This window comes from Erythrolamprus reginae, unplaced genomic scaffold (assembly GCF_031021105.1).
Source record: "Erythrolamprus reginae isolate rEryReg1 unplaced genomic scaffold, rEryReg1.hap1 scaffold_299, whole genome shotgun sequence".
Lineage (NCBI taxonomy): Eukaryota > Metazoa > Chordata > Lepidosauria > Squamata > Dipsadidae > Erythrolamprus > Erythrolamprus reginae.
In genome coordinates, this window is record NW_027248665.1 from 17,514 (window position 1) to 26,428 (window position 8,915).

The following is an 8,915-nucleotide window of genomic DNA, read 5'->3' on the forward strand; positions in this document are numbered from 1 at the left end:
GGAATTCCGAGTTCAGAATTCCGAGTTCAGAATTCCAAATTCCGAGTTCCGAATTCCAAGTTCCAAGTTTGGAATTCCGAGTTCAAAATTCCGAGTTCCGAATTCCGAGTTCCAAGTTTGGAATTCCGAGTTCGGAATTCCGAGTTCCGAGTTCCGAATTCCGAGTTCCAAGTTCGGAATTCCGAGTTCGGAATTCCGAGTTCCGAATTCCGAGTTCCGAGTTCGGAATTCCGACTTCGGAATTCCGAGTTCACAATTCCAAGTTTGGAATTCCGAGTTCCGAATTCCGAGTCCAAGTTCGGAATTCTGAGTTCAGAATTCCAAATTCCGAGTTCCGAATTCCGAGTTCCAAGTTCGGAATTCCGAGTTCGGAATTCCGAGTTCCGAATTCCGAGTTCCAAGTTCGGAATTCCGAGTTCAGAATTCCAAGTTCGGAATTCCAAGTTCGGAATTCTGAGTTCCGACTTCAAAATTCCGAGTTCCGAATTCCGAGTTCCAAGTTTGGAATTCTGAGTTCGGAATTCTGAGTTCGGAATTCCGAGTTCCGAGTTTGGAATTCCGAGTTCAGAATTCCAAATTCCGAGTTCCGAGTTCGGAATTCCGAGTTCAGAATTCCAAATTCCGAGTTCCGAATTCCGAGTTCCAAGTTCGGAATTCCGAGTTCGGAATTCCGAGTTCCGAATTCCGAGTTCCAAGTTCGGAATTCCGAGTTCGGAATTCCGAGTTCCGAATTCCGAGTTCCAAGTTCGGAATTCCGAGTTCAGAATTCCAAATTCCGAGTTCCGAATTCCGAGTTCCGAGTTCGGAATTCCGAGTTCAGAATTCCAAATTCCGAGTTCCGAATTCCGAGTTCCAAGTTCGGAATTCCGAGTTCCGAATTCCGAGTTCCGAATTCCGAGTTCCAAGTTTGGAATTCCGAGTTCGGAATTCCGAGTTCCGAGTTCGGAATTCCGAGTTCAGAATTCCAAATTCCGAGTTCCGAATTCCGAGTTCCAAGTTCGGAATTCCGAGTTCAAAATTCCGAGTTCCGAATTCCGAGTTCCAAGTTCGGAATTCCGAGTTCGGAATTCCGAGTTCCAAGTTCGGAATTCCGAGTTCGGAATTCCGAGTTCGGAATTCCGAGTTCCAAGTTCGGAATTCCGAGTTCGGAATTCCGAGTTCGGAATTCCGAGTTCCAAGTTCAGAATTCCGAGTTCAAAATTCCGAGTTCCGAATTCCGAGTTCCAAGTTCGGAATTCCGAGTTCAAAATTCCGAGTTCCGAATTCCGAGTTCCAAGTTCGGAATTCCGAGTTCCGAATTCCGAGTTCCGAATTCCGAATTCCGAGTTCCGAGTTCGGAATTCCGACTTCGGAATTCCGAGTTCACAATTCCAAGTTTGGAATTCCGAGTTCCGAATTCCGAGTTCCAAGTTTGGAATTCCGAGTTCAGAATTCCGAATTCCGAATTCCGAATTCCGAATTCCGAGTTCCGAGTTCGGAATTCCGACTTCGGAATTCCGAGTTCCCAATTCCAAGTTTGGAATTCCGAGTTCCGAATTCCGAGTCCAAGTTCGGAATTCCGAGTTCAGAATTCCAAATTCCGAGTTCCGAATTCCGAGTTCCAAGTTCGGAATTCCAAGTTCGGAATTCCGAGTTCCGAATTCTGAGTTCCAAGTTCGGAATTCCGAGTTCAGAATTCTGAGTTCCGAGTTCGGAATTCCGAGTTCGGAATTCCGAGTTCACAATTCCAAGTTTGGAATTCCGAGTTCAGAATTCCAAATTCCGAGTTCCAAGTTCCAAGTTCGGAATTACGAGTTCGGAATTCCGGGTTCCGAATTCTGAGTTCCGAGTTCAAAATTCCGAGTTCCGAATTCCGAGTTCCAAGTTCGGAATTCCAAGTTCGGAATTCCGAGTTCGGAATTCCGAGTTCCAAGTTCGGAATTCCGAGTTCAGAATTCCAAGTTCGGAATTCCGAGTTCCGAGTTCAAAATTCCGAGTTCCGAATTCCGAGTTCCAAGTTCGGAATTCCAAGTTCGGAATTCCGAGTTCCGAATTCCGAGTTCTAAGTTCGGAATTCCGAGTTCAGAATTCCAAATTCCGAATTCCAAATTCCGAGTTCCGAGTTCGGAATTCCGACTTCGGAATTCCGAGTTCACAATTCCAAGTTCGGAATTCCGAGTTCCAAGTTCGGAATTCCGAGTTCAGAATTCCGAGTTCTGAATTCGGAATTCCGAGTTCAGAATTCCGAGTTCACAATTCCAAGTTTGGAATTCCGAGTTCAGAATTCCAAATTCCGAGTTCCGAATTCCGAGTTCCAAGTTCGGAATTCCGAGTTTGGAATTCCGAGTTCCGAATTCTGAGTTCCAAGTTTGGAATTCCGAGTTTGGAATTCTGAGTTCGGAATTCCGAGTTCTGAGTTCGGAATTCCGAGTTCAGAATTCCAAATTCCGAGTTCAGAATTCCGAGTTCCAAGTTCGGAATTCCGAGTTCAGAATTCCAAATTCCGAGTTCCGAGTTCCGAATTCCGAGTTCGGAATTCCAAGTTCAGAATTCCAAGTTCAGAATTCCGAGTTCAGAATTCCAAGTTCAGAATTCCAAGTTCAGAATTCCAAGTTCAGAATTCCAAGTTCGGAATTCCGAGTTCAGAATTCCAAATTCCGAGTTCAGAATTCCGAGTTCCAAGTTCGGAATTCCGACTTCGGAATTCCGAGTTCCGTATTCCGAGTTCCAAGTTCGGAATTCCGAGTTCAGAATTCCAAGTTCGGAATTCCAAGTTCGGAATTCCGAGTTCCGACTTCAAAATTCCGAGTTCCGAATTCCGAGTTCCGAGTTCGGAATTCCGAGTTCCGAATTCCAAATTCCGAGTTCCGAGTTCCGAGTTCGGAATTCCGAGTTCAGAATTCCAAATTCCGAGTTCCGAATTCCGAGTTCCAAGTTCGGAATTCTGAGTTCAAAATTCCGAGTTCCGAATTCCGAGTTCCAAGTTCGGAATTCCAAGTTCGGAATTCCGAGTTCCGAATTCCGAGTTCCAAGTTCGGAATTCCGAGTTCAGAATTCCAAATTCCGAGTTCCGAATTCTGAGTTCCGAGTTCGGAATTCCGACTTCGGAATTCCGAGTTCACAATTCCAAGTTTGGAATTCCAAGTTTGGAATTCCGAGTTCAGAATTCCGAGTTCCAAGTTCGGAATTCCGAGTTCAGAATTCCAAATTCTGAGTTCCGAGTTCCGAATTCCGAGTTCGGAATTCCGAGTTCAGATTTCCAAGTTCAGAATTCCGAGTTCAGAATTCCAAGTTCAGAATTCCAAGTTCGGAATTCCGAGTTCCGAGTTCAAAATTCCGAGTTCTGAATTCCGAGTTCCGAGTTCGGAATTCCAAGTTCGGAATTCCTAGTTCCGAATTCCGAGTTCCAAGTTCGGAATTCCGAGTTCACAATTCCAAGTTTGGAATTCCGAGTTCAGAATTCCGAGTTCCAAGTTCGGAATTCCGAGTTCAGAATTCCAAGTTCGGAATTCCGTGTTCAGAATTCCGAATTCCCAGTTCAGAATTTCGAGTTCCGAATTCCGAGTTCAGAATTCCAAGTTTGGAATTCCGAGTTCAGAATTCCAAATTCCGAGTTCCAAATTCCTAGTTCGGAATTCCGAGTTCGGAATTCCAAATTCCAAGTTCGGAATTCCGAGTTCCGGGGGAGAGACCTTCCCTTTAAGGTAGAATTAAGGAAAAACTGGGAGAAGTGCGAAGGGGGTTCAGTCAGACATGACAGAGGTGCTGATATACCTGCTGTGTCCGTAGCCTCCATCCCTGAGACCAAACTCCTCATCCATTATGTCAAAGGTTCTTGTCTCCAGAAAGGGGCTGGGGCTGGCTGGCTGACGGTAAAGGGCGCTAGGAAAAACCTGCAACATTTAGGGCCAAAAAATTGGAGTCAGGCTCTCCCAGTTGGATGGATATTGTGACCCCAAAGCTAGAGATTGACCTACTTAATTATTTGGGGAAATTCACCTAAATTGCGATTCCATTGGCCAGATATGGTAGTTATTTCCCAAGCACCCTTGGCCTGGCGTACTCATTTATTTTCAATTTTTAATATTTGGATTTTTCACACCACTTTTATTATTTCTCTCAATAGCTCCAGGCAGTGAATGTATCTAAGATTCCTTCTTCCCCACAAGAACAACCTTGTGAAGGCTGAGAGAGAGACTGGCTTGAGGACACCCACCTGGCTTTCGTGGCTGAGATGGGACTCGTAAGTACTTGGCGGGGTGTTCCATCTTAATTTCACTTGGTTGCCAACTTTTCCTGTTATCAGAAGCATCAAGGAAATGCAGAGATGGCCACAAAGAATGAGAGATGATGCCGACTCCTTTGGAGGTTTTTAAGTGATGATATAAATTGAGTTGGACACAGAATCAAATGGGAAGTCAGGATAGTTTGAAGAGAGATCAGTGTTGGGGGATTTTGTTGGTGTTTCTCAAACTTGGCCCCTTTAAGGCATGGGGGGACTTCAACTCCCAGAATTCTCCACCCAGCCAGCATGCAAAATTCTGGGAGTTGAAGGCATCCGTGCCTCACAGGGACCAACTTTGTGGTTTTTACACAAAGTTTTTATACTGTAATTTCATGAATGCTTTAGGCCAGTGATGGTAAACCTTTTAGACCAGTGGTTCTCAACCTGGGGGTCAGGACCCCTTTGGGGATCGAATGACCATTTCACAGGGGTCGCCTGAGACCGTGGGAAAAGACAAATTTTCCCTGGCATTAGGAACTAAAGCTTCTATTCTGGCATCTTGGAACATATTTTACAATCCGACCAATCAGGCGTTTACAGTCTCTCTGACCTTCCTGCCAATCAGCTCAAAGCTCTGTTGGGAGAATTGGCACTAGACTTATTGTTGGGGGTCACCACAACACAAGGAACTATATTAAGGGGTCGCGGCCTTAGAAAGGTTGAGAACCACTGTTTTAGACCCAGAGTGCCCAAGCTGGAAGGCCAAAGCACTGAAACTCAATGACCAGCTGGCCAATGAGCATTGCAACTCTCAGAAACCCTGGCTGAGCTGGGGCATCGGTGCGCCTGCCCACAGAGAGAGCTCTGCGTGCTAACTCTGGCATGTGTGCCATAGGTTCACCATCATGACTTCATCGGTTTGTATTAACCCTAATCTGTTCCTTATTGGTAGGTTAAGGTGACAGTGAAAAGGAAGTACACAGTAGAAGGCTACAGCTGGAAGACAACTTGTAAGTCAACTGCCTGCCTGCCTGATTGATTGATTGACTGACTGACTGACTGACTGATTGATGGATTGATTGTGTGTCATCAAGTTGAATGTTGATGCCTAGCAGCTCATAATCGATTTTCTCCATGGAGATTTGTCCCCAACTTGGCCCTTCAGGCATCCCAATCTGCCCTCTTCCCCACTGTAGCTGCTTACGGGTTCTCTTCTCTTTCCTTCACCTATGTCAGCATTGCAGACTTCTCCAGCAAGTTTGATCAGCATTGATTGACAGCAAGAAAACTGTGTGGATTCTGAGTGGCCATAGAGGAAGATGGATAATATGTCCCCAGTCTGATATTTGAATCTCCCAAAAATTCACCCATTCACACAGTAATCAAACCCAAATTTTCCTTTCCTGCTCTTTCCTTCCACCTTTCCCAGTGTTAGGAACAGCTCCAGAGAGTTGGTTTTCACTTGATGTGCCTCAAATACGACATTTTTAACCTTGTGGTTTTTAGTTGAGGTCTGGGTAGATTGTATCTAAATGATCCTTCTGCAGGAGACCCATCTGCAGAATGTCCATTGTTTCTTCATGCTTCATGCATCTCATGCTAGCAGAAGATGATGGACTCCAGAACTGTAGGATAAAGACAGAGTAGAGAAGGCAGGTGAGAAAAATTGGCCCTGAACTGAGAGAGGATGTGACTGTGTCTCTCCATTTTCCAAACAGGTCAGAAATGGGCATACAGTCAGTATCCTTACGAGATCTCTGTGACCACTGATGGTCCCAATCTTCAGGTTGATGAACCGAGAGACTTCTTTGACTTTCAGACCCAGGAATTCCAGAAAGACAATCGATGGATGAAAGATCAGCACAGTTGTCTTCAGGAGAAAATGGATTAATTTAAGACCACAACAGAAGGCCTGCAGAAAACCTGCAGAAGATTTTGTCATCAGTTAGAGCTAGAGGACGAATCTTTGCTGAAATACAGTGAAGAACTCCACAAAGATCTGTGCGAGGTCTCAAGCTAAATGTCCATCTCAACCAAGGGAAGGCTGACTCTGAGAAAGACCTCGAAGAAGTGAGGAATGTTCTGTCAGAGCTTAAGAAGCACCACCAGAGTCTGAAGCATGGGCCTCCTGATACGGACTACAGTTACCATATGGAAAATGGTGGTGTTGATTTTAATTCTAAGTGGTTTGCGGTTTTTTAGTTGTTAATTCTTGGGGGCACAAACTGTCAGTATTTTAATTTTTCTTGTTATCTGCTGTTGTAAGCATAATAAATGAATACAATAGAATTTTATTGGCCAAGTGTGATTGCACTCACAAGGAATTTGTCTTGGTGCAGATGCTCTCAATGTACATAAAAGAAAAAGATACATTTGTCAAGAATCACGAGGTGCAACACCTAATGATTGTCATAGGGGTCAAATAAGCAATAAAGAAACAATCAAGATTAATAAAAATCTTAGGATGCAAGCAACAAGTTACAATCATACAGTTCTAAGTGGGAGGAAAAGGATGATAGGAATGATGAGAAAAAATTAGTAGAAATAGAAGTGCAGACTTAGTAAAATGTTTGACAGTGTTGAGGGAATTATTTGTTTAGTAAAAACTTTTCTTGTGTCTAGTTGTCTTGGTGTGCAGTGCTCTGTAGCGACGATTTGAGGGTAGGAGTTAAAACAGTTCATGTCCAGGATGCGAGGGGTCAGTAAATATTTCCCCCGCCCTCTTTCTGGCTCGTGCAGTATACAGGTCCTCAATGGAAGGCAGGTTGGCAGCAATTGTTTTTTCTGCAGTTCTGATTATCCTCTGAAGTCTGTGTCGGTCCTGTTGGGTTGCAGCACCAAGCCAGACAGTTATAGAGGTGCAGATGACAGACTCAATGATTCCTCTGTAGAACTGTATCAGCAGCTCCTTGGGCAGTTTGAGTTTCCTGAGCTGGTGCAGAAAGAACATTCTTTGTTGTGCTCTTTTGATGATGTTTTTGATGTTAGGTGACCATTTTAGGTCTAAAATGTAAATTTATTTTTATTTATAAATCTGCCTTTTCCTACATTGCTTATATCCTTATACCACTGTTGGTCAGCTTTTGACCCAGTTCTACAGGACTCTTTACCTTCTTATGGACAAACATAAAAACAATAAAGAGCCATCATGGCCCACAGAAAATAAGACCTCTTTGCATATTCCAGTTTTTAGCCTGGTGCTTTAAATCTCTACACCAAACTGATTTTATAGTTAACCTACTTTGATGTTCAAACAATATTTTATAGTTCAAGTTTACCTTTACATCAATATAGAAACATGGAACATTGATGGCAAAAAAAGACCTCATGGTCCATCTAGTCTGCCCTTATACTATTTCCTGTATAGGATGGATATATGTTTTTCCAGGCATGTTTAAATTGAGTTACTGTGGATTTACCAACCATGTCTGCTGGAGGTTTGTTCCAAGCATCTGCTACTCTTTCAGTAAAATAATATTTTCTCATCTTGCTTCTGATCTTTCCCCCAACTAACCTCAGATTGTGCCGACTTGTTCTTGTGTTCTTTCCTATTAAAAACACTTCCCTCCCGAACCTTATTTAACCCTTTAACCTATTTAAATGTTTTGATCATGTCCCCCCTTTCCCTTCTGTCCTCCAGACTATACAGATTGAGTTCCTGGTAAGTTTTATGTTTAAGATCTTCCATTGTATTTTTTGTAGTATTTTATTATTCTTTTGTTTGTCAATCACAAAATGCAAACTTTCATTTTCAAATAACACTGATTTTGTTATTGTCTTCGGTGACATCTGTGAAAAAAATTCAGGTGCTCAAGCATGAAAATGTGCCTCTCAAACACTACACTTTTCCACACAGTCAAAAAGTTAGAGGGAACGTTGCTCCTGATCCTTTTATTCCTATGATACAAACCTCTGAGTATGTCTGGTGGAACTGAAGGGGTTTTTTTTCAAGATCTGCCGCTTCCCCACCCCAGCTGCCCCAAAACTTTGGTGTCTTTCCAGAGTGAGATTTTCCTGACACAAAGCAGTTGTTGTTATAGGTAAATAAGTAGCAATATTTGGTTGCTTCTCAGAGTTGATGTCTTTCCTTTTGGTTCATCCAGAGAGAAACACCTGAGGGAACTTTCCATCCAAATCCTAAAAGTGAAAGAACAGCAGGAATCCCACAAAGACCCAGGAAGAGATCCTAGAGGATCTACAGGGATCTGAGGCTGTATCCAAAGAATCCTCTTCCTCCCCCCTCTTCTCCCCCTTCCATACCCTCCTCCTCCCTCCCTTCCCCTCTTCCCTCCCTCCTCTCCTCCTCCCTCTAACCTCCTCCCTCTTCTTCCTTCCCCCATTCCACTCCTCCTCTCCTTCCTCCTCATCTTTCTCTTCCTCATCTTCTCCTCCTCTCCCTCCCCCTCCTCTCCCCCTCCCTTCCCCTCCTCCCCCCTCCTCTGCTTTTTAATTTGCCTTTTGATTTTAATTTGAAGAGATTTGGGTTTCTTAATTGTAAACTATTTGGGTACAAACTGTCTATTTTTGTTTTTCTTGTTATTTTTATTCCTTTTACAACCATAATAAAGGTTGGTTTGAACTGAATTCAATGGAATACCTATTTGGACCTGATTCCTTTAGGCTTCTTCCTTAGTCCTGGAAACCATTGGATGACCAGACTGTCCAACAATGGTTCATCTGTGCACTCTTGTCTGACTCCTTCCCAAGTGTG

General features: G+C 43.5%; 1 long non-coding RNA gene across 1 annotated transcript; it reads left to right on the top strand.

Annotated features, from left to right (window-relative positions):
- The first annotated feature begins 3,611 nt into the window (after window positions 1-3,611).
- On the top strand, window positions 3,612-6,429 carry LOC139156115 (uncharacterized). Its single transcript, XR_011557231.1, has 3 exons — window positions 3,612-4,222; window positions 5,157-5,214; window positions 5,923-6,429. It is a non-coding gene; the product is annotated as an uncharacterized lncRNA (long non-coding RNA).
- The last annotated feature ends 2,486 nt before the right edge of the window (window positions 6,430-8,915 follow it).